The following is a 25963-nucleotide window of genomic DNA, read 5'->3' on the forward strand; positions in this document are numbered from 1 at the left end:
ATCGTTAATTAAGATATTATGGAATTCCTAGCTGAAGATAATATCTGTCCAGCAACCTTGCAGGGTGCTTTAATTAACCATTTCTTCCCTGGAATCAGAGGCAGACTTAAAAGTGGTTCAGACAGCCCTCAGTAAATATACAAATACAATCAAAATGATGTTACTTTTTTTTTCCAGTGGATTTTTTATATCTTTTTCTTTCTTTCTAAACAGATCAGCACAGAACATGTGATTATAGGAATAAGTACACGTTTAATCTACATAATCATCAGTCTTTCTTTATGTAAAAATGATTAGTAAATAGGGTTTTTAAGCAACTGTTTAGATTAGACATTGGCATCATAGATTAACTTATTTCTAAAACACTTGATTTTATCACTGCCTAATGATTTGTCTCATGATTTATTGGCTAATATGATGAATCATGTAAGATTTATTGTTTATCCTATAAATAGTGCAACAAATCATTAAACAGTGATAAAACCCAGCAGTTTCACAAGTCTACCTATGTTGTCTTCATGTACAACGTGCTTGTGTTGTACAATAATTTGATGGTTCTGTTTTCAGTTTTATGGTATCAGGTGAATAGGCATCTCTGTTTAAATTAAATGGTTTTACGAAATAATAGTGAAGTCATAATCTTATACTCCAGCTATATTTATTTTATACAGAAAAATAAAGCCTAATGCCTAATGTATAGTAAATCTGTAAATTTATTCACAATAATAAATGTAATATTCTTTCTTAGAAACACCTTAAAAATAATGGTAGTTTTTCATATTTTAGCATGTCAGCTGTGTTTTTCTTGCTATGGTTTCATATAGCAGTTGACAAAAATGTTGCTTCTATCCTGGTAATTTTAGAGATCTGAATCCATCCCATTTAGTTCAGCTGAAAGGATGGTGTGGGATATCGGTGAATGGAATATATGAAATTTGGCATTCAGATAATGGGAGTGGCCTTTTTTTTTTCTTAGGACATAATGGGTGCTCTTGTTGCAGACATAGCTATGTCTGCCTGTATACATTAGGGATGAAAGAATAGAAGATAGAACTAATATTCTTGAAAATTCCCCGAGGTCATCAGTGGGTTAGAATAGATGCGGTCATGATGATATTATATGCTGCAGTAGTAGATTTGCAGTATTTTAAATTGAATTATTTGGACTGTAGTGGTCAACCTTTATTGCTAACTGGGCCATTTACCTTCTTTTGATCTCTAGCTATTGCCACACCCTGTTCACCTGTTGCAGAAAAGCTTGTGCATTTATTGGACTGTTGTTTCATACAAAGCACCTCCTGCAATACTTGCTAATGTTAAGGACAGCTCATCAGCACTTTAAAAATCCAGTATATACTGGAAACACCAGCCTTTTGTTGTTCATCCTATTCATCAGATGTAAAGCTGAGCTGGTGGAGTACAGCTGTGCTGTCCCCACCCAAGAGCAGCAGATTTACACGGCATATGTGGCACGTAGGACATTTGTGCACAGCCCATCAGCTCTGTACGAGCCCAGGGCTCATGACATGGGAGCTGCATGGGAAAAGAGCACCTAAGAGCAGAGTGCTGCTGCTGGTTGTCCCTGATACTCCATTGCCCTGGATAAAAAGGGTCAATGGGAATGGGACATGGGCCACAGGCTGTATCGGGCACCTGTGTTACATGGCTCCTTTTTTTTTTTTGGTATGTCACAAGAATTTAGTTTGTGTGAGAGGAGTCAAAAAAGGATGAGCAAGAAAATTAAAGAAAGGATCAAAGAATAAACCTCTGGCAGGTTTATAATGAGCCCAGCTCTCCCCTGACCACCATTATGTCAGCGGTGTTGGTTACTTGGTTCGCTTGTCTAGCACAATGGTAAATTCTAAGGAGTTTGGTTATTGCTTGTTTGTACTTTGCCATAGGTGCTGTCCAGCCTGGGCACTCGGGCTCGCCTCTTGTGCCAGGTGCTTGTTCAGCTACTTATTCCAGCCTGTAAAAGAACCTGAACACAAACTGGCAGAATCTGCGTAGCAAGGCTCTGAAAATCATCTCCAATGATCCAGAAAGCTTCATAGCAAGCAGAAGGAGTCCTGCTCCTTGTCGGTGTGATTATGGAGATGCAGGGAGCAGGTATCCGTGTATGGCACGGCCTAACGAAGTAAGTGTGCCTTGTTTGTTAACTAACTGAGCATGTCCCTTCTGTGCCCTGCTAATAATTCCTCCTCTCAGGTTTTTCAGAGGGAAACTGCCACAGTGCTTAAGATGCACCATGAATAATAAGGTGCTCTTTCTGTGCTTTGGACATCTATTTTATTTGTAGAAGAACACTGAGCACAGCTCAGCAGCTTACCAGTCCTGGGCAGCTGTACAGTTTTAAAAATGTGTGGCAATATTCCATGAGTCCTTTCTGTAGTACTCTGACCTAGCTGTATTTGGTCTCTTTGTATGTCATTGGTGATGCACTTTATAAAAAAAAGGAAAGAAGGAACAACAAATATGAATCTTTGAAGGCTGGTAAAAAATAAACCTTCTATGGCTACACCTAAGGGGAAGCTGACAGTGTTTGTGGGTCAAAGTCTGGGAAAAGTGAAGTTAATTGAAAGGTAGGTGGTAGATGAGATGGCTACTTAGGATTGATATTTTGGCATGTTAAATAATTAAATCCAGGAAGACGATCTTAATGACAGAAGCCAGCAAAGAAAATGTGCTTCTCTGTGCTTGTGTTACTCCATGTGTGTATAAGTAGCACAAATTTGTCCTTTGGTATAGCAATCTTCCTTGGATGGGTGCACCCTGTGGTGCATCAGCAGAGAAAGTAAAGCTGAGGATCTTTTAAGTCCCAAGTGTAATCCCAGGCAATGCCACAACTGATTTTATTCCGAACAAACCTTTTAGTCCTCAGTGTGTTAATAGAGAAATATTCCTGTTTTTCTTAGAGGAATCTGTTAGGAAAGTTTCCTGGAATTCATCTAGATCTGGAGGTAGTACTATAGAAGAGGAGGAAAACAGAAGGAAAAATCTGGATTAATGGAAAAGGGCTTTAAAGGAATAAAAGTTATTATTTAACACAGAAGGAGGAAGATGGTTTATTATACTGGACCAAACAGCTAAAAAGACCTTACTTTATAAGTGCTGATGTAGGCTTATCTCAAACCAGGGTAAAGGTTATTGCATTAAAGGTTTCAAAGCTAGGAAATTCATGTTTCTAGAGTGGGTGCATAAATCTGAGACATTTTTAATCTCACTATGTAAATAAATCTCTTCAGAAAAATAAAATTGTACCGCTTTGATTCATTTGCCATAAACCCTTTTAATTTGATTTTGATTGATAGCTATATCCCCTGCATTAGAACTTTCTGAAAAATTTTTAAGATAAGCAATTACTCACTCTCTCTGGGTAATGCAAAGTTTTCAAACTTGTGAGGATGTGTTACTCCTGTATCAAATATAATTTGCAAATATTTTTTATATTATAATTGCATTTTGCTTTTATCTTTCACAGCATTTGTTCATGTTTCATGCCATACTTTCAAACTCTGCAATGTGACTGACTGATGTGGTAAGTGCAGTTAATTTTAATTCTGATTTTTAGGACTGAATTTGTCAATCAATATTGTTCACTGGAGTAATTCACTAACTGTCTCTAATTTCTTAGCTTTTTTTTTTTTTCCTCTTTCTTTCTCTTTTATTTAATAATTTAGAAGTGAAACTTCTCTAAGAGCTACCTGTCAATTTGGTGTTCACAAATTGAAGGATGAGTGGCTGTTGTTTGTATCCCACACGAACACAGCTCTGGTTCAGCAGCAGTGATTGTCAGTAGGCTTCCATCAAATCTGTGCTTTTACCCACATTCAATAGGCAGCCAAGATGCCCAAAAAGCAGAACAAGCTGCATCTTCAAGAAATAAAAGCACACAGGGAGCACGGGTAACCAGCAGTACATGATCCAAACCAGACAGATCAAATTAATTCTGTGAAGAGGACTGGATTATATAAACACATTACATATGCCAGATATTGATGTAGGACATTATTCTCTCTTATTCACAGGAGATTCTGCTAGTGTCAATAAGAGGTTTACAGAAAGATGTAAAGTGTCATCATCAAGTAGTAACTAATGTTTTAGTTAGCACCATTATTATTTCATATGCAGCATTACCTGATGGGAAAAACCCATTAACTTTAAAACCATAGTTGTGTGCTCTGTATTTCTTCTTGTTTGTTGTCCTTTCAACTTCCCTATCAGCCTTTAACATCAATCAACAAATTCATCCTTTTCCAGGTGAATAATGATCCCATACTGACTGGCATATCTGTCTGGAGAACAAGGAGTATAGCAGAGCTGGTCCCACAGCACCCCTGTTATCTAGGGCACAAACCTTGGATATTCAGGGGAAACATCCAGAACAGCTACACTAAAATTTTACCACAATTCACCTAAATTTTCCTAATTTTTTTTTTTTTTTTACTTTTATGTAATCCTATCACTTATGTCCCAGTACAGGAACTCAAGATGTCCACACCTACTGTGTACCGAGGCCCTTCCTGGCTGCGTGTGCAGCAGCTCTGCATGTCAGGCCTGTAGTTCAAAAAGATGATCCCTTTTCTCTGTGCAGCCAAAATTATGGACTTGCCATCTCAGTGAAGATAATAAGAACTGACTGGCCTAAATTGGACTTGTATTCTTAGTGCATTTTTGGCAACGTCATTGCTGTCCCTCAGAAACAGCCCACATTCCGTTCCTTGTTACTCAACATCAGTGTCGGGATAGATGTGTCCCAAATGCGGCAGCTTCCCAAACATCCACGCTGATGCGGTGATGAGCACTGCTGATAACATCAGCTGCCTGGAAAATGTCTCTCCCCACAGCTCCCCTGCCCTGATCCCACAGTAGGTGTCTGGATGCATCCCTGTTTCTTCTGGCAGATGGAAGCTTTCTGTTCGTGCAGACCCTGCTCCTTTTGCATCTTGGCTGAAAGCATTCCTTGAAAATAATACAAGCATGTCTTCCATCACAACATGGCATCACTGAGGTTCCTGCAGCACCTTTTTCCAGTGGCTTGGTGGAAGTCCTTGGTTGTACACAGCAGCCTTCTCTTGGCCTCCATAGCTGTCATAGCTCCTTCCAAAACCCTTCCAAGCAGCTCCTTCCGTGCCTCAGGTTATAGTCGGGTTTTTTGTTGTCTACAAAGCTTAGTTTAGATTGTAAAACAGCCTTTGAACTCTCTGGCTGGTTAGCAGAGGACTTGCAGTGGGGGATGTGTCCTGCCTGGTGCCACCATTCCTCCATATGACATCCAGACTGGTACTTCTACTGTCATTTTACTATTCTGAACTCTTCTCTCCCTCTTTCCCCCACCCCCCAAAAGTAGAAATAGTTATTTCATAAATATCCAAATGGGTTCTAGCTTTACGGATGACACACATTTAATGTGGCTTATGGTATATTATTCTTGCTTAACTTTGAGCTTTTGATTTAGCATTCCAGTTTAGCAGTGGTATTCCACAGGGGATATTGTTGGTTTCCAAATCTTTTGTCAGAGTAATTGAGCATAACATCTTTGCAGGTTTGTGTTTCAAAAGATGCATTATCTTTTCTTGTCCATTTGTTCTTTCCAGGCTATTCAAAAACTTTAGCTTTACAGATCCTTTGGAAGAATATGAGGTTTAGGGCTGATAATTTATGTTTCTGCTGAATTTGCAACTCTGCATGTGATGATTAATACACTTTTCTCCATAAATAAGAAGCGATGATATCTGTGAATTGGTAACAAAACAGAAGAATTTCATTAAATTCTGTATTTTGCAAGAGACTTCCATCCTTTTAAATCTTTATAAATTAAACATCATCCATGTCTGGCTGGCTGAAGAATGAATGTCAAATATAAGATATCTCCCTTAAATATTTTCTTGAAAGTAATCTATATGATTTACAACATATTGCAATTAACACTGACCTTTTGTCTGCTTCAAAAGAATGTGAGAACAGTTTTTTGACATCAAAGAGATTTTCTAAATTTCCAAAAATATTCCTGATGAAAGTTGTTCTGACTGGGAAAAATATGTCACCTTCATTTAAAAGTTATGGCACACTTGATAGATGATCTGCCTCCCTGCTAACCTTAGTTCATGCACAAAAGTGAATTTAAAAAGACTCTTGCAAATAATCATCTTTTAGAAAATGCAGATCCTCAGAAGTCAAAATTAAGAATCCTGTACTTCCTGTTTAAGATCAGCTGACAATTTATTCAAGATCTGGAGGCTGCTGTTCACTCTCCCACTTCTTTCCAGCCGCTTAATTGCCAGCCTACAGCTTCAGTTGAGTTTGCAATAAATTTAGTCTTTTTTTTCGTCCAAAATGAAAAAAGAATGAACAAAGTTCAGTTTTCACAAATATCTATATTAAACTTGATTTTACAATTTATATTAATGTATTTTAGACCTATAGACAGTTTTGTTTTTAATGAACAGTCATGAAAATGCTTGTGGAAAGGAAATAAATGGTCTGTGAATAGGATCAAATTTTTTAACATAGTAAGACATAGAGTCCTGCTCCTCTCTATTTGCTTACTCTTTGCTCTTCCCTACTTTGGTCCCCTTCTAAAGGTTAGGAAGGCTGCTCTGGCCACAGTGTCCTGCCAGTATGTGACAAGTTCAAGCACTGTCCCCCTGGGCACTTGGCTGGAGCAGCCTCTCTTTGTAGCAGCCCTGACTTTGATGGCGAAGTATTAACTGTTGGGTTGAGGGAGGGGAGGAGAGATCAGAGCACGAGTTAGGCCAGCTGCCAGCCACAGTAAAATTACTCCTGTAACCACTCCAATATGTGTACCAGAATTTAGGGACTCCGATATATTCAGACAGAACAGTTTTACACAAAGGGTAGTTGAAATACAGTCTGGAACAAACTGCCGAAGTCAGCAGTAGAAGCAAATAGTGTAAATCAGCTCAAGGAGGAGTTTTTGAAGAAGACAGGGGGAAGAGCACAGAGCTACCAGCTAGAAGTTCAAGTTTCAGATGATGAAACACAGATTGATTTGTATTTCCTGAGGTTATGAGGGCAGGTCTTCATGGACCGTGTCATCCTCTTTGGGCTGTTAAAAGTTCATATGTACTTTTGTGCTGTGTTCATTCAGTTTTAAGTGGTGCTTTTTCCCCCACACACACTCTCTTGCTCATACAGTCTCTTTAGATACTGTCTTGCAGAGGGGAATGTGAACCACAGAAACTGTTTCCTCACATCTTGGTGAACTTCACCAAAGCCAGTGTAATCATTTAGTTACAGTGGTGCAAGCAACTGCACTTTTCAGTTTATAGGCATATAAATGTGCCTGCGTTGTGTTGTTTCCTGGGAGGGGCCTCCTGACCATGATGTAATATTTATGGCTAAACTCTAATGGTAAGGAAATCTTGACTATTAAATCAAACATGGAAGTATTTTAGCTTTTCAGGGTACCACTAATCTCAGAGCTGTCACTCTGGTGTGATGAACAAAAGATGCTTGTTACAGGAGGGGCCAGAACAGAAACAAGGTGGGAGCAAACCCATTTTACTGCTCTTCAGTGATGAACCTCCATTTAGTCCTTGTGGCCACTGATGTGTTCTTCTGGAGAAATCCTTCCATAAAGGATCTTGTTTTGTTGGGTTTTTGTTTGTTTGTTTGGGGGTTTTGTTTGGTTGGTTTTGGGTTTGTTTTTGTTTTGTTTAATTTTTTAATATCAGGCAGTTCATGAACATAATAGCACGTGTAAGAGAGTCCCTTTTCCTTCTCCCACATTTGCAACCCAACTCTACTGCTCTCTGTTGGAAGTCCTGAGCTGACTCTCTTGAACCTCTAGGAGTCCTTCCTTGGCTGGATAGAGCTTGTCTTGATTTTTCCCTAGACTTTTTTTTTTTTAATAGATAAACATCTTAGATTGCCATTGCTACTATTACATGAGGAAAGCAGATTCTATTTTATTTCAGTCTTAAGTTTCAAAGCTGTGCTAGGTCACTTGTACATGTAATGTTTTCAGCAGATTTTTTTTTACTGTACAAGTTTTCCCTTCTTTTTTAATTATCTTTTATTGCAGATCTGATAAGCAAAACACAAATGTCTTTTGTTTATTTTGATCCAAGTAAGAACTCAAAATACAGGTGTGGGGGTTTTTTTTGCTTTTATTTGGGGTTTTTTGGGTTTTTTTTGTGGTTTTTTTGTTTGTTTGGTTGGTTGGTTGTTTTTGTGTGTGTGTGTGTGTGTGTGTGTGTTTTTGGTTTGGTTTGGTTTTTTTGTTTTGTTTTTTTTACTGAGATTCCCTGTGCCTTGGTTTTCTTGCTTAAAGTGATGTTTATTTTCATTGAGATTTCTCTGAGTATTTCCAATATTTTCTGCCTCAGCATAACATTACAAAATGCTCTCTGTTCATTCATTACTATGCCTATTGGGGTGCTGAAAGAGCATAAAATACCTCTTAATGATTCCCACTTTCTTCCTGCACTCACAACCCTGTTGGAAATCAGACATACAGTTTCATAACAAAGAAAAATAATAAGAAAATGAGCTGAACTTTGTAAATGACCACAAATATTTGGTTCTTTCTTCACAGAAATTCATAACCTGTGCTGCACAGTCCCTGCTCTCTGCTTCACAGCCGTAGATGTGCTGGTATTGTGTTTAAAGCCCAACAGAGCAGTAGCAACAAGACAGAGGTGGCCTTACAGGAGCACAGCAGTGAGATGATTGGATCCCATTTCCCACAGGTTTCTAAGTCTGCAACTGAAAATGCCTTGTAACTCTATTAGGAAAGACCTACAGTGATCAATAGAAGCAACAAGGCCACACAAGTACGTCTCGAAGCACAATGAAAATTGCACATCCCACGGTGCTCAGGGGACTTAATATTTTTCAGTGATTTTCTCGCCCCATCCCCTTGCCCTTGTTCACAGAGCAGTTCTTCTGTCTTGTGCACCTTTATTGTGAAATGCAACTGGGCTTGTTCATTACCATAGTTTAATCAGAAAATCAGTTCTGTACATTTCCTAAGTTTTTAGGTAATATAGATTATTTTATTATTAGAGAAAACATTTATTACAGTTTTATCTAGTTTTGTGAAGATTGGTTTATATTTTAAATTCAAAGAGAGAATGCCTGCACTGCTGAGAGAAGAGAGCAGCAGCCCCTTGCCCATCTCTCTTGCTTGGGACAAGAGGACCAAGGTCCGGAGCAAGGTTATGGTTTGTGGAGATGATTGGAGCTGGACCCATGGGCCCAGTGTAGTGAATCAGGACCACAACCTCCCCAGATGTTCTGAGCCTGAGATGACATGGGACAGATTTAAGACCTGAACTAGTCTCATAGCAATTTTTCTCAACAGCTTTCAGAACTGTCTCACTTTAGTGACAACTTAGAGGCTGACCATTCTATTACATAATTATTTTTAGTTTCCTGTTATGCACCCACTACAATACATTGTTTAAAACTTTTTTTTTTTTTTAATGTGAGAAAAACAAAATGCTTTTAGGTGTACAGGGAGTCTTTTATAGACACAGTATTTAGCTCCAAGCATGTGAAAAAAATGACTACTTGACTAGGTTAGCTTTGGGTGCCCTCAGGCTCTTTGAGATTAGTTTTAGATTCATATGCTATGGTCACTCATTGACCAACTGCTTCAACCCTTATACATATCCAGCAAAGGATCATTTCCCTCAGGCATGGTTTTCTTTCAATCATATTTAGCAAAACTATTAAACACACTTGGGGCTTGCACTGAGGAGAGAAACAACTTCATATGTACACAATTCAAAACAATTTTCTTCTTCAGGAAGATTAAAAAACTTGGTTAAGTCTCAGTTTGTCAAGACTTAAGCTTGGTGTGCCCTGAAAGGGCTCTGTATAACTTCCCCTGCAATTAAATTAATTCCACATTATTCCTAGTGGTTTTTGACAACAGTTTTGAAGTTGATGCAAAGATGCTTTATTCCTAAGCAAACAGAAAAATGAAATACTTCTTATTTTCACCTCCAAGAGTGTTTGACAGTTGATACAGTAGTGGGATGGGAAGCAAATGCTACATTGATTGCTTTTTATCGTTTTAATAGCCCTTACTTTGGCAGCCAAATTTTATTTTTCAACAAATCCTCAAACCATAAGGTTTTCAGCTTTGATGTTTTTTTTAAAAACAGTTCTTAGCACACCCCCCCTCGTCCCCATAGTTCAGAGCAGATGAGCATCCCCAGTAGTGGACGAAGAGTCTGTGCAGAGAAAGGGTGTGAAGCAGAGTGGTTGGGTCACTGAGCATTGCCAGGTTTCTGATCCCCCACGTAGCTCCCTTCATGTGCAGAGTCATATTGGCTCCAGTTCAGGGAAACTCAGTGCAGGAAGAGTAAGTGTTCACACACAAAGGCTGTATGTAGGACTTGTTACTGGACCCTAAATTTGGATTTGGGAAGCGTTCCCAGATGGCCTATCAAGTGAGTATTTTTGGTTCTTAACTTGGAAAGATTCACATTAAATTCAATGAGTTCTCTTTATTACATGTAAGTTTACAGGAAATGCTCTTCACTTGAACAGTGCAGCTTTGAACAGAGTAGGAATGCATGTGAGAAGGAGGTGTAAGGTTTTTTTGTGTGCTCTCTGTGGGTGTATTTCCCTGTGCACAGAGTTATTGTTTGTGGGCGAACAATGGGGAATTCTTGGTTATCTACGTCTGGTGGCTGTCTATGAAAGAATGATCTCCCAGATTATCCCAGAAGAAAACAATGCTCTCCCTTCAAGATCTATCTTAATTCAAATCCTGTGTCTGACAGATTTCACTTAGGAGTCCTCACTCACCACTGCACTTTGGCTGCTCAAACCAGAAATCTCTGGTGGCACTCCCTTTGTTGAGCCTGTCCGGCTTGTACCTGAACTCTCCTGGATCCTTTACTCATGAAGGCACGTGCACATATTCACTTCTTCTGCTGTCTCCTTTCTTTCTATGGGGATCACCTGAGCTGCTTAAGTGGGCTTAAAAATTTTAATTTCTTTTCTAATAGCAGTGGAATTCCTTAGATTTATAGTAAAAATGCCATGGCATCTTATATCTCTGTAAGATCTCCTTTAGTCAGATTTAGAAGTTTTACAGGTGTCTGTCTTAGCATCAGCCACATCCATGTTAGAATTTTTTGTAATCATACATCTTTGATTACTGCAGGTATTTTTGGTCTTGTGCACTGAGCTGTAAACATGAGAGTAAGGCAGAATTTCTTCTTTGAGGTGGGACCAAAATTAGAAGATATCTGAATGGTTATTTGATTCCCCTTTTTTTCCTGTTCATAACTGTCTTGATGTTCAACAAATAGCCAAAATTCAGAATGAAAGGTAAATTGTAGACCTAATTTTTGCTAGGTCATATGTAAAATGCTCCTAACCTTTGATACTCCACTAAGTTGACTGGAATTTTAGTTTTCTCTTTTCTGTCTCTCTTACAACTTTGAATGGAGGAGTCCTGTTAGGGAAGCTCTTGAAATGGCCTTAGATGTGTACAACTCCAAGAGTAATGTTAGGTTTTAAATCTCTTATTTTAAATCTCCTATATTTAAATCTCCTATCTTATTTAATTAGCACTAGATTTTAAGACAAGAGATGGCCTTTTTTTAACTTCTTACCTTGCTTCATGTAATGGTGTTCTGGACCACATAGACACTGAACTAAATTTTGGGAAGTGTAATTACTTTTTGGATATTTCCCTTTCTCACTGTGTCAAGGCTTGTTGAGCAGTTGCTTAAGATCACAGTCTCTGTGTTAATATAGCTAAATACAGTGCAGTTTCAAGGCATCTATTTTTAGTCTTCTATTATTCCTCTTTTCAATTGTGCATCTTGTCATCTTCAGTTATTAGAAATTCTAAATTTCAGCATTGAAAGTGCTAAACTACCTCTTCTACTAGTTATTCATTAATGTTTTGTGATTTAATATTTCATTGTATGTAAAAGTCATGAGACATTATAGTGTGAAAAGTACTATATAAGTTTTATTATATTCTTTACAGCACTTAAATCTTGATGATTTTCCAGCAGTGAAAATTAGAGATATTTTTCTTACAGGTAAAATAATTAGTGGTTTAGATGAAAGTGTGTTTGGTCATGCAGAATATCAGACTTTTTGAATCATATTTTCAGTTTCTTGCAGTTAGAAAAACAGAATATCATCCTTTTAACTATAAATTAGTACATTTGGTCTTATTTTCTGGAATTTCCATAGTACGTGTGATAGGCTATAGCAAACATATTATCTCTGAAAAGCCTTCATATCTTCTGAAAATATTAAATGTTTTAGAGGCTTTGAGAAGAAAACTCCAAGTGAAGGTAATGCCCTAAATGCTTCTTACGTGTGTTCCTAAAATAAGTAACTTAAAATATCTTCAGGTTTGAATTTTTAAAATGACAAAGCTTAATTCTGCTTAGTGATGTGATCACCCTGTGACAGCACCTTTGCCTTCACACCACTGCACTGAATTCATGTCTTCCAAAGGCAGATCCTGGTGTCCTTAATTTTTTTTTTTTCAGGTACAATATCATTAGATTTAAATTACTGAAGGAAACTTCCTTATGATCCTTGTGCTTTCACTTTGTAAACTGGCAACACTTCTACCCTCTACAATTAAGAAAAGGTTTTTTTTTGGTGTAGATCCTTACTCTCATATATGAATAGGTCTCTAGTCTTCCTCAGCACCACCTGTAGCCAAGAGAAAAAGTAGCTCCTATGGGAAATAACTGGGAGCACCTACATTCAGATCCTGTTCTGAATCCCCTGGAAGAGGATCTTTCTTTCCAATCACTCTGGGTTAGAAACCAACTGACCCAGCGAGGTGCACAACAACACTGAGCTCTATGCAGCCTTTGTCCATGTGTCATGATAGTTGATTTCAAAACTGTTGTTTAGTGAACTTTCCTCAGAAAAAAATATTGACCCAAATCTTATTTAAAGCTTAATTTATAGAGATACTTTATGAATGTCTGAGTTGAATAGAGTTCAGGCAGAATTTTTCACTTTGTGTTTGTGTGAAACAGGAATCTGAATTCAGTCACGTCTACAGTTTGGGCTTCTAGAAATTAGCATGAGGAATAATCCCACATTGTGGGGTGGATTTTTAATGTTCCCTGCAATTAAAATAGTTCTGCATTACATTCAAGCAAAAACTATGCTTTGGCAGGGTGGTGAAACATTAGAGAATTCTCCTCAAATTAGTTACAGAAATTGAATGACAGGACAAATTAAGAAGAGGCAGGAGGGAGTGAAATATTTTATTTTTAAAATACTCCATAAAGACAAACATGCAGTAAATTAGCAAGTGTGCTTTCTCAATTATTCATGGAAATATGTTTAGAAAAAAAAACCAAAACGTGGGGTTGGGGGTTTTTTTATTATTTGGCAGAATTTTCCAGTGTTTTGTCAGTTTCCCACAGGCTGCTGTGCCTGGAGCTCCTGGGGACGGTCACCAGAAGGCTTTGAGGAAGCCTTCAGAAAAGAAGTACCAGACATGGAGAAGTGCAGCCAGAATGACTCTGCAAGGCACCAAGCTCAGAGCTGGGCATCCCTTTTGTAAACCTTTCCACCCCAGAGGCATCATTTTGAGCAGTTACATGTATGAAGTGAGAAAATTACAGAGATCCGTGGATCTACCTGCATCCTGTCCTGGATACTTCAAAAGCTGCAGTTAAAAGTATAAAGCAAACTTCCTCTGTACTTACAGCAGGTGGTATTAATTTATGTCATTTAGATTAATAGCAGTTGTTGTTCAACAATAGCTGTTGATAAAGTAGTGTCGGTATAACAATATGCAAAAAACTGCATCTAAACTTGGAGGGGGAGAAGGGAGGGCAGCCAAATGCTCCACCCTGAAATATATATATATATATAAATAAAAATAAAAATTCCTCTGTCCACAGAAATGATAACTTCAGTATGTTTACTGGGAGTGGTGAAAAACAACCACTTGCAAATTCAGTGAGGCAAGGAACACCAGATTGGATCTGTATATTTTTTTTTAAATGTTGTTTCCAACTACAATGTAAGTGTTAGAAAGGAGGGGGAAGATTTTTTTTTTTTTTTTTAAATTTATTGGGTTTTATTGCAATAAATGCTCCTGGCTCAAAGACATCCCTAGTTTAACCTGGTAATCTGTGAGAAGTAGAAGGGCATGTGCTGGCAGAAGAGAGCAGAGCTGTGAAAAGGATCTGTCCTTAGGACCTGTCTATCTTTCTGTTCATAATAAAAGCAAGAGGAAAAAAAAGCCGCAGTGTTATCAGTACACTTCTGCAAGTGAATTAGCTAGCACAGATTTGATAAAGCTTATAAACCCTCTAGAGCAATCGTGACAGTTTGCTGGCTTGGGCTTTGTCTGCTGCCAGTTACTCCTTGCTAGTGGCACTCTTTATTTATGCTTCAGTACCACGTTATCCTCTGGGCTTCAAACAGAAGGGACCTGTCTGTAAGTGTTTTGGTTGTGGTGTTAAAAAATAAGAGTGCAGCAAAACACATGCAACAGTGCCCAAGCTCCGTTTCAGCCAGTTTCCCTTCTCGTGGTGTTGCTTCCCCGTGACTGTTCGGTGCACGCAGAGCGTGGCTGAGGTGGTGTGTGTCTGCCTTCCACTAGAGAGTGTCACAGAGTTACTTCAATGAATGAAGAAAGCCAAATGGATGCATTATGTGCTTTGTTGTGGGTAAAATGCAAAAGTGGTGTGACCTCAGGAACAGGAGGTAGGTGTGCCTGCCTCCCATGTTTTCCATTTTCTAACCACTGCCATTTATTCTTCACTCTGCAGCTAAAAGTGTACATAGTGCAGGAGGGAACCACATTTTCAATATGCACCAGGTTTTTTTGTCCATATGACAACGTGTACACCTTAGTCTTATTTTAAATATATAATCTGATACTTTTTGCTCTCTTTTGTACTCAAATTAAATTTATACTTCAAAAATGTTAGCATAATTCTGGGGTCGATGGTTGCAGGCATATTGCTGGCATAAGGCATTGGCAAGCAGAGTTTAGACTTTGGATCAGCCTATGTAAAATTCTACACATGGGAATCTTGGAAAAAAAGTTGCAGTCCATTAGCAAATTCTCATATCTGGACTGAAGATGTATATGCATAAGTAGAGAAATTGAAAAATGGTGTTAAGTAGTCAGAAAGTCTCCAAAGGGAGATCTGGACAAGAAGCTACAGTAATAGCGGTAGATGGCTGTTATTATAAAAAGAAAAACTTAAAAGTGAGGACAATACTAACTCTTCAGATGCATAAAGTAATTTCTTGAGCCTCTGAAATTTTGTATGGAAATGCAAACAATGAAAGTTGCTTTTCAGGTGTGTCATGTCATTGAATAACACCTATTTCTTTTTCTAAATGAAGGATTATTTATGAAGATACTTCATTTGGAAGAATAAATTAAAAATGCAAATACTGTGCTGACCACTGCAGTGCTTAATATGGGCTTTAATCCTCAAGGTCATTTTAGGTGAACTTTCCTGTCCCTGAAACTCTGCAACTCATCTGTTTTCTGTTGTAGAGAACTGATGCCTCCTTTATTCCAGGTTTGTCGTCCATGGCCAACATCTTTGTTCAGTGTGCACTGTTTTTCTTCTGCTTTAGAGAATGTGATACCTCAGGTGACAGCAGCTGAAAGTCCTTTGATCCCATCCTGTCCCCACATTTGTGGACATACAGACACCTCAGCAGGCACACGTTTATTCCCAGATGAATTCCAGCTTATAAGAAGAATTTTCAAGGCTCTGGAAAACTCAAAATCAGAAGAAGCAGGGCCAGCTGAGCTCAAAAGCTTCACTTTACCTTTTCCTTGACAAAACAGGTTAAAGGGATGAATTAGGGGCCTGAGCATCTCTTGGTAACAAACCACAGCTGAAGGGGAGTCAAAGACCTGAGTTCAGAGTGATAAAAAGGGATTTCTCTTGAACTTAAGACAAAGCAAATAGTGCAGTGTGAGTAATTATGTCAGGTGTTACTACAGTGAGGGGAGCTGTAGACTAGACTTGTCGGTGAGAAACTGCAAGGTCCTGTGATACATCTTTGTAAGGTTACATCTACTTATTTGTGACAGTCTCAGTCTTTGTTCTTAAAAACTTCCAGTTGGCTTTAGCTATTTAAATACCCCTGCAGTTGGCTCACTACTGTATTTCTACCTTTCCCTGGTGGAAAGGTAAAGTACAAGTGTTACATTGAGCTTGAGCTGCTACTGCATTGGAAACTAGCACAAACTGTTTGATCCTTTGAGTGTGTAAAATGAATTGGGAGGTATTTTGAAATTTTTGCTATTAGTTCTGTTTGGAGCATACACATGTTGAAGCAAAGGAGGGATTTTCCCATCATCGCCTGGCATTCATCACTAAATGAAGGGAAAGGTACAGCTGTGGATAACTAAAAATATCTGAAAGAATCTACTCACCTCCAGCAAGCAGGTTTTAGGTGCAGAGGTGTGGATAATAATAAATAACAAAAAGAATCCCTGTGTTACTGACCTGAGCACTTCCAGTGGCAGCAGGCCATGCAGCTCTTCAGTCCAGTGTTTGCTCCTCAATCCATCCCATCTCCTAGGGTACCTCCTAGGGAAGACTAAGAAAATTGCTGATGGTTTTTGTTTGTTTGTTTGTTTGTCTGTTTCCCCCAAAAAAAAAATAGAGAAAGTCTGCAGGTGAGCTTTGGAAAAAAAAAAATTGTTTATGAAACTTTTCCCTCTGTTTTCTAGAACATAATGGGGCAGCTGCACAACCACAGGAAGAGGCAGAAGATTTCTGTTGCTCTGCCAGTGGCTCAGCAGGAATGTGTGAGTAACTGCCTCTTGAACTCAGTTTACCTTTTATATTCAGAATTGAAACACATCTTTCATGAACTACATAAGAGTGTTTAATTAATGTCTGAGAGCTCTGAGACCCTCTATAAGGAGGTTGTTTTTATTTTTTTATGAAAGCAAAGTTGTATTTATTAATAACCAGGAGTCTATTTTTCTCTTTGTCTTCTCATAAATAGTATCCTAAAGAAAAAAAAAAGGAGTAGAACTATTTTTAGTGGCTTTTGGATAAGAATTTATACTGAACTTAAGTAATTTTGAAAGACAGCTTATACAGCCATACTATGTGCACTTTTATTGCAAGAGGGATTTCTAACAGTCAACAGAAGCTCCTTCTTGAGGACCTGGAGAGAGTGTGATCTAACTCTTTCAAGTTAATCATGAACCACAGAGCAAGCACTGAGTAAACTGATAGCCTAAATTGAAAGGTCACAGCCTGTCTAGAGAGAGAGGTTATAGTATTTCCCTCTTAAGAGAGACATGATAATTCATTTTGATCCCTGTCGTAGAGTTACAGAGGACTTAAGGTGAGAGCATGTTCAGCTGGAGCTCAGCAGAAGGGTCTGGGTGCCTCAGCACACACCCCTTGTGTCACTGGTACTCCTGTGCCCCTCACAGCAGAAAGCAAATGCAGTCTCAGGCTGTGTCACAGCTCTGTGTTCATCCCTTTTCTTCAGCTGCAACTCATTGGATCCTTGATGGTTCTACTTTTGTGTGCACCACAGTGGGTTTGAGAGCCACTCTGTGAGGAGAAGGCTGCAGATATGTCCTTTTTCTCCTTTAGAGTTCTCACTGGACCCCAGGATACCTTAGGCTTTGCACTCAGTGAAACATGTATACATGTGTGTATTTGTCATGTTCATAACTGATGGGGCAGCAGAAAACAGAGCATGGAAATATTAATATATAAAATGTATTAGAATTTGATCCTACTAGCAGAATCTGTAAGTTAGCAGGAGTATGTCTGTGTCAGGATGAGATGATAATCCAAAAAAAGTAGAATTTTGTTTCAATATGAGAAAACTGTAAATGTTTAAAGCCAGGGCGTTGGTTTACCTGTTCATTTTTTTTCCCTTTTCCCAAAATATCTCTCTATGCCAGGTATATCCTCCAGCCTTTAGAGCTACTAGTTTAAACAGGAATAGATATGTAGAAGCATATTCATGCTGTACACTCTAGGGCAGCTGAGCACTGAATTTACCTCCAAGTGTTCTAAATGTCAAATAAGATTAACCATCCACTAATCTTTCTAACAATTCACTGAAAGTTCTGCTCCCTGGCAATGGTTTTGCATAATAGACAAGGTAACCCCTTTGCTGCCTGAGAGTTGTTCAGCAGATGGGCAGCAAAAACAAACCAGTGTTGGATGATGGGACCATTTTACATGCGATGTGCTGTTGCACATGTTTTCCTGAATGAACAGCAAACACTGCCCAAAGAATCTCACAGAAGAATCACTAAGTGGTTTACAGAAGTTAATGGCCAGGCACTAATGTACCCACTCCTGTATTTAGATGGAGGAAATAGTGATATGTGTGTTTAAAGACCCCAAATGCGTCTAGATGTTTTTTCCAGAAATAAAGGTAAGAACAACCTATGGTAACTGAAAGTTGGTTCCACAATTTAAAAAAAAAAAAAAAAAAAAAAAAGAAGGGAAAGAGGGATATTCCTGTTTCCACATATAACAAGACTACTTTAAATGTAGTTCTTTAAATGGTTCTGAGAAAACCTGGTTCCTCAGCCTCAGGAGCTGAGTTGTAATTCCAGATCTATAGCAATAGCCAATAAGAGAAAGAAATAAGCATCACACAGTTATTCAAATAATTCCAGAAGAATACACTGGATTTTGGGGAAGAGACACCCTTTTTGAATAAGCTTTGAAACCTTGTCAGAGAACTCAGATCAATTAGATTTTCCTGAGACAAAAAGGAAGACTATGTTTATTCAGTTTTCTCAGGGCCCTGGGAGAAATTTGAATTGGAACCTAAAGTAAAAATGCCACCTGGGAATATCTTGCAAAAGACATCTTGATATAAAGAAATGATATTTTTGCCACTGGCCTAAGAATGGTCTTATCACATGTGACCTTGGGATCTAATGAAAATCCTGGAAAAATAGTTATTATTACTCCCTACTTAAAATATAAGCAGGTGCCAGTGGTATTTTCTTAACACAGTCTTTTATTTCAGCCCTTTACAATAGGTATATTTTGGAGAAGCATAAAAGCTTGAATTCAGACAGAAAAATATTATCAAAATATTGAACAGGACACTTGGATACTTTAAAAAATTGCAGGAGGGGGAACCACATCAAAAAGTGGAGCGGCACAAAGGGCAACAGGGATGTGGATTGTTTAGGGCAAGTGAAGGGCAGGATCCCTCAGCTGCGTGGGGTGTCCCTGAGGTCCCTGTGCCGTGGGAAAGGGAACTTTGTGTCCAGACCTGGGCCCTCAGACACCTCTACTCTGGCCCAGGCAGTACCGTGTTATTCAGCCAAATATTCCAACTCGAGCAGGGAGAGATTTCCCACCCTGCATCCAAACAAAATGAAGTCAGCTTTGACTCTGCAAAATGTCGATGAATTCTTCAGAGTAAATCAGCCCTGTCAGTCTGATGTGGAACTGTCACCTACTTGTGACATAATATAATATGAAATGATATTGAACAACATGCGTTTGGCACTAAATTGTTAGCGGGTTTTAGCTTTGACAGCAGCAAGTTTATTGCTTTAATCCCAAGGTCTTTTAACCCTCTTTGACATAAATTGAGGTTGGCTTTTGTGAGAAAACTCCACTTCACTCTCTCTTCCTTTACCTAAAACTGCTTTTAACAATTTATGCTCATACATCAGACACTCATTTTGAGTGACAAAAAGAAAAAAGATCTATTAGAATAGAAGGAAAAAAGGGTCAATTTAGGTTAAGCAGTGTACGTCTCTTTTGGTAGGCATGTCACAGCTTTCTTCAGGTGAATGTGAATTTTAAGTTGTAATAATGCATTGCTGTAGCAAAATAAAACAAATCTGTGACAAGAAGAGAGAATAAGTATTGCAGGAGAAAGGCTGATAACCTGCACAAGACTATCCTTTCTTTTTTTAATGCAATTTAATTCATAGCTAAGATGGGTCCGTTTTGAAACTTTTCTTATAAGATCAAAGGATTTTCTTCTTTATGCCACCACTGTAGAGAGACTAGTTTAGTGAGGATCACGTGCAGAAATACAGATGTATGGAACAGATACTACGTACACACAGTGTTGCTGAATAGTATAGCTGGCTGACAGCACATAATTTAATATTTCTCCTTTTTGAGACACCTTGTTTAGTTTGATAAGTAAGTACATATTGTCATCAGTGCTCTGATAATCCCGTCACAGAAATGCATCATATATGAACTCTAACATCAATAACACAGGACACTTTTATCACCCTTGTTTTTCTACTCTCAATTACTGTATGAGGCTCATAGTGTTGCTTTGAAATCATTTCTTTATTACATTTAAAGCTCAGCTGAATCTGCCCTTGAACTGTTTAATAATGGAGAATGAACATATTCTCAGCATATTTGCAAATTATTTTTTTAATGTTTTCTTTGTTCTCACATAGAGAGAAGTATATTACTGATCTACCATCATTTTTACAGAAAAGTAAGGAAAGCATTAGACAAAAGGAAACTTGTATTTCTCTCCAGGTGTGAGCATTTTAAAAGTTTCGTCCAATTTTTTCTTATTTATAATTTTTGTACTATTATTATCTCTAACTTCCTCATAGCAATTTTGTTCCTGGCTAATGTTTGGGCAAATACATAAACAAGTTGTTCTATAAGAATCAGAAATTATACTGTCTGTGATGTCCTATAGATTTGTGTCTTGTTTCTACTGCACCCTTCCCCACATCAATAACCTTATTACCTCCTTGGCTTTTGGTGTCCCCTCCACTCCAACACCTTCAGCTCCCTCTTCATATACCCACTTTTCTCCACATCTTCCAACTCTTCTGCCATAACATCCTCAGGCACCTAGAGCTGACTGCAATGCTCTACTCCTCACTTATGCTCCTCACAGACTAAATCCAAAATTGATAAATTTATAAATAAACTTTATGGCATTTTTATGTTGGGAACTCCATCCCACAAATCAGGAAAATACCTAAATAAGAAAATATTTCTAGACCTTCTATGACAAATAGTTTTATTTTGCTTCCTAGTTATGCTATATAGAAATTATAATTTTATATATACATATACATATATATAAAAATTTTAGATCATGATCTATCACATTCTGTATCCCGGAGATATGTTGATTGCTATGTTATCTGCTAAGTATATCTTGCTATACATTTAAATCCAAGGTAATACTAATTTTGATGGTTGTCCATATTTTTCCAGTCTTGGCATCTGGTTTTTTTTTCTTCATTCTTCTCCTTATGTGTTCTTTGGTTTGAAGGCAGGATGTGCCAAGCTGCTGATGCCAATCCTGACTTCTCAAACACCAAGGGCAGTAATTTCTTGATCAGGATTTGGCCCTACAGATTGACCACACCTGCTGGAGCAGAACAAAATGCCTCCACCAGGTGTTTCTCGTTGATAGGTCCTGCTCCACCACAGTTCTCCTCACAGAGAGCAGGAGAGTTGAGATCCTATGGCATTGCTCTTCTTTAAGCATTTGATACTGGCAGCCCTCACAGTTTCCCTCCTCCCATTACAGTTGTAAGTATAAATTTCACAACATTTCCAAATCCTGACAGAATGAAACTTGGGGAATTGGGAAAATGGGGTTAGTGTATGAATTGTGATCTCGTCCATGCAATAAAAAGCACTATCAGTGGGCATTCAGCAGCTGAACTACCCTCATGTTGTTTGTATTTTTATGGACACTGTTATAACTATAGTCAAGTATGATTTAACTTTAAAAGGGATGCTGTAGCATTGTTCAAGTCCAGAGCTGCCATAATCTTTTGTGGTAAATCTTTTGGATTTTATGTAGCTTTTAAAAAGGAAGGTAACATGAAGAAGTAGTAATAGAACACACAAATGACTTGCCAATCCATCCTGTTTATTTGGGTTTGCATATATGCAAAATTATCTGAGCATGGTGGTTTAGTGCATTGTATTCTTCTACATTGCATCAAACAGGCACCCCTGTTAAAATGCAGAGATCACCTTGGAACCTAATTCCTACAAATACCAAGCGTATACAGTTCTGAGGTTTCTGTTGCTTATGCATTTCAGTGGCACAATTTCATTCTAACTATTATGGATGTACAAGATACGTTTGCTTTTAAAAACTGATTCAAAATAATTAAGGTTACTTTTGTTTTTAAACATTAAATGTATTCAAAATCAATATCTTATTTTGATTCTAGATGCTCCTGTGGTGCAGAACAGGAGATGGAGGCTGTTTTGGCCATTGTCACTAATTCTGTATGAGGCCTTGGCTGACTTGCTTAGATTTTCTCAATCTTTTTGCTTATCTGTAATTTCCTCCCTTTTGTTTGGTTTATTTCATTAGTGTTTGTAAACTGGTTTTGGATACTTACAAGGAAAGTGCTGAATAAGTATTATTTGCTATTTGTTGTTAGGTCTGAAAGTGGACATTTGCTGCCACTGTCATAGTGGTAACACATTTAACGATTTTCAGGTTTTATAAATAAATAATCCATGTTGATGGATATTTGGGGATAGCTACGCAATTAAATAATGTAGCTCAGCACAAATAGGGTCTTGTGGCTAAAATGTTTAACAGGAACCTCAGAAGTTTTATTATGCAGCACAGGACAGTGAAATTGCAAGTATAAAACATATCCTGACTCCCCATTTCTCAGCATTCCTGTCTTAGAAAAAAGCTCCAAGCAAGAGTAAAAGATTCTTCATTCCTTCAAGGCATTCCCTGAGGGCTTGCCTGCCCTAAATAATTATACAGCCTTAAAACAGTTGTCAGCCACTGCAGTCAGGACTGCTCCCTCTCCCGATTTTATTGAGAATCCTGCGATAGCTGCTGCCTGTCTCGGAGCTTTTCTTTTGGAGTCGTGACCCTCTGAGAGGGTCTGAGCCCATCTTGTTAAATGGAGGGAAGTTTCAGGCTCCTTGTTGTTAACAAAAGCTTGAAAATGTAGAATGGAAAGAATCAAGGTTCCACGGGGTGACACCTTGCTGCCTCCTCTTATTGCCTTTAGAAATGCTGAGGTTTTCAAACCATATTTCCTAATTCCTGATGGTTTAAGGGCTGTTGACCACTTGGGATGAGATTGTTGTCTGTTGCTGAGTGTCTGGACACAATACCAATACTTGAAAAGGGTTCACAAGAACCCCTTTTCACCTTTCTTGCACCTTTCCTGCTGTTGGTACAGCCACAGAAGCAGCTGCCCTTCAGTGCCCCCCATCCTGTGTGTCCTTGTGTGCAGTGAGAATGGGGGGCTGGCACTGGAATCCAGATGGTCCTGGTCTTGAAGGAGCTCCTGTTCCTTTATTCATTGTTGTCTGTACTATTACAAACGTGACCTAAGGTTGTACAGGGGCTGTTTAAACCTGTAGTAGCCAATATGACTTCCCTTTATGCCATGAGTATAACTAGGACTGCCTAATTTGGAGATACAACTGATAAAGACTTTCAGGACTAGATGCTGAATTATTCTAATTAAAGCATGTTTATGGTTTAATTTTCCAGGTTAGAAGAACCTCAGAAGGGGGAAAAGTTCCCAACAAAAAATTGCTCTTGCCCTTTGGTAATCCTTAGGTCATTCCTGGGTTTTGATTCCTTCTTTTCCAGCCCCTTCACCACAACTGCCTGGCTCAGGAAGAGAAAAACAAAAAGACCAGGGAAAAAAAGAACTACATTTTTCAGCAGTTTTCTCTTACTGATCAGCCTTTTGCTTATGTATCTTTGACTCTGAGGTTAGAGAGAGAATGCATGTCTGAAATTTAGGTTAAACCTATCCTTGTCTTTGTATTTCCTACTCCTTCCTTAGCTGCTTATCTGAGCTGGAAAACTGCTCTACTCCTACTGATAGGATGGTTATGGAGTGCTGCTTCAATTTTTTGGTTTTAGGGAATTATTTTACCTGATTTTTATCCTGGAATTTTATTCCATTTGCTATTTAGGCTGGAAACTAAAGCTTGTTTCCCTAGGCAGGTTCAGGTAGGTAGGCAGCAAAAGTTGGTTTTAGTTTATGCAAATTAATAAATTATATTTCTAAGCTAAGGATCTTGGGGGTGGAGGAGAAGGTGGAGGAAGGGCAGTGATTGTTGCTTTTATTCCTAATTCAGGAATTTACTTTAAAGAAAGGTTTTGAGTTGAAAAATTAATTGATCTAGTGTGTAAATTCCAAGATAAAAATGAAAAATATTTATTAGGTCACTGCTCCCCCTTTCTTTGGTTGTACTGTCATGGATAGGCCAGACTCCAAATGGACCACATTCTTAGGGCTTGGAGCCCTTCCCATCACTGGGGGAATTTATTTAGTGCGTGAGTGATTTGGTTGCATCTCATTTTTCCTTTCGTTATTAAAAAAAAAAAAAAAAAAAAAAAGAGGAACTGCTCTTAGGAATGCCCTGTGTTTTATCAAGAGGAACTCAGTCATTAGCACAATGTCACAATCAACAAACAATATCAGAGCTGTAAAGCAGCAAAAAGGCAGGATGAAAAAAGGTGACAAGAGAGGAGGAGACAGAAGTATTAAAAAGTATTGTAGATAAAGAACTGTTGACTGCTACTCTTGTAAATATTTCAAAATATAGATCCAGTGTTTTATGGGTCACTAAAACTACTGTAAATACACCGGCTGAATCCCAAATACATCATTCTCAATCCCCAGCAAAGACAAAACAATGCAGCTGTAATATACCCTCCGTCATCCCTTGCAGACTTGGATTTAGCTGCAGAGTGAGATGACTGCAGCCAGAATATTCAAACATAGGAAAGAAAAAGAAACCTGAGCCTGTCCTACCGTCCAGTTTTCCATGTAGTATAACATGTAGTACAGCAGTAGAGCCCTGGGAGCTTGAATGTCGCTTTATTTGTTCCTGGTTCAGCTGTAAAAGCTGATCACATTTCCCTGGGAGTCTTGGACACTAATTTCATGCCTTATTCTACCTGCAAATTCATAAGAAATTATTCCTAGAGTTTGTACTAAATCTCTTTTAAAAGACTTTTCATATTCATCCATAGAGGGCAGGCTGTCAAACACTGATGCATCCCACCCCTTAGAAGGTTCAGTGAATGATTTGTGTGATGGTGCACAAACAAAAGGCAGGTCTGGTGTCCCTTCTCTGGAAGGGAAAGACACTACTCCTAGAATATTGTGTTCAGGACTAAGATTGGGCTATAGATTTGTGTCCCTGCATCATAAACTAATTTTTTTTTTCATTTTTTAAAATAATCAGACTCTGCCTTCCAGTATCTCTTTATGATTTTGTCTTTGAGTGTAAGCATTTGCCTCAGTTCAGGCTCTTACACACACTGGGCTGTGGTTGCCAACCCGAGCAACGTGTGGTCCTGGGAATCCTGTAAGTAAATAAAGGCCTTAGTAGCACCAAAAAGAACAAGGTTCAAAAAAAAGCTTATGAAGAACAAAATGACCCCCAGTGTTCTGGTGTTGGAAATTCCTAGATGGCCATTAAGAGACAGGTTTTTGTGCTGCCCTGGGCCCTTCAGCCTCAGGGTCTGTGCACCTTTCTCCCGCTCTCAAAATTACTCTCTAGTATCTTTTCTCAGCTCCTACTGTGTGAATGAAGATGCTGGTTCATAAAAGACTGACTAAATAGAGCAAACAAAGCCAGAGAAAGTACAATTTCTTTCCTGGATCTCCCTTCTTTCCTTATCCCCACTCCAAAAAGCCCAGTCTATAACCAGTGTTGGCAACTAATAACTTTTGTCTCCCTGCGAAGGTTAAATGTTGCTAGTACGTCTGCTTTAGAGTCGAGTCCAGATGTGATTGGCTCCAAATCCCAGAGATTTGGACATTTTGCCTGAAGTCTCAGCAGGAGAAATACAGTTCATACTTACCTCTGCTGATTTTCTGCACTTCCTGACTAAGCATGGAATTTTCTATAGTTTCAGCCTTCAAGTCCAAGGCAGTGGCTCTGCCATCAGTCAGTTCCTATAGGGGAATGGAGGGGGAGGAGGTGAGTATGGGCTGGGGAGGAGGGTAAGCAGAGAGGCTGTTGTC

General features: G+C 38.6%; 1 long non-coding RNA gene across 1 annotated transcript in view; it reads left to right on the forward strand.

Moving 5' to 3' along the window:
* The first annotated feature begins 2071 nt into the window (after nucleotides 1-2071).
* LOC126637956 (uncharacterized) overlaps nucleotides 2072-25963 on the forward strand; it is a 34515-nt gene continuing 10623 nt past the window's right edge. The window contains exons 1-3 of the long non-coding RNA XR_007628478.1: nucleotides 2072-2137; nucleotides 3482-3538; nucleotides 16697-16774. This is a non-coding gene — a long non-coding RNA (uncharacterized LOC126637956). The remainder of the gene's footprint in view (nucleotides 2138-3481; nucleotides 3539-16696; nucleotides 16775-25963) is intronic.

Source organism: Myiozetetes cayanensis, unplaced genomic scaffold (assembly GCF_022539395.1).
Source record: "Myiozetetes cayanensis isolate MyiCay16 unplaced genomic scaffold, myiCay2020 scf16, whole genome shotgun sequence".
NCBI lineage: Eukaryota > Metazoa > Chordata > Aves > Passeriformes > Tyrannidae > Myiozetetes > Myiozetetes cayanensis.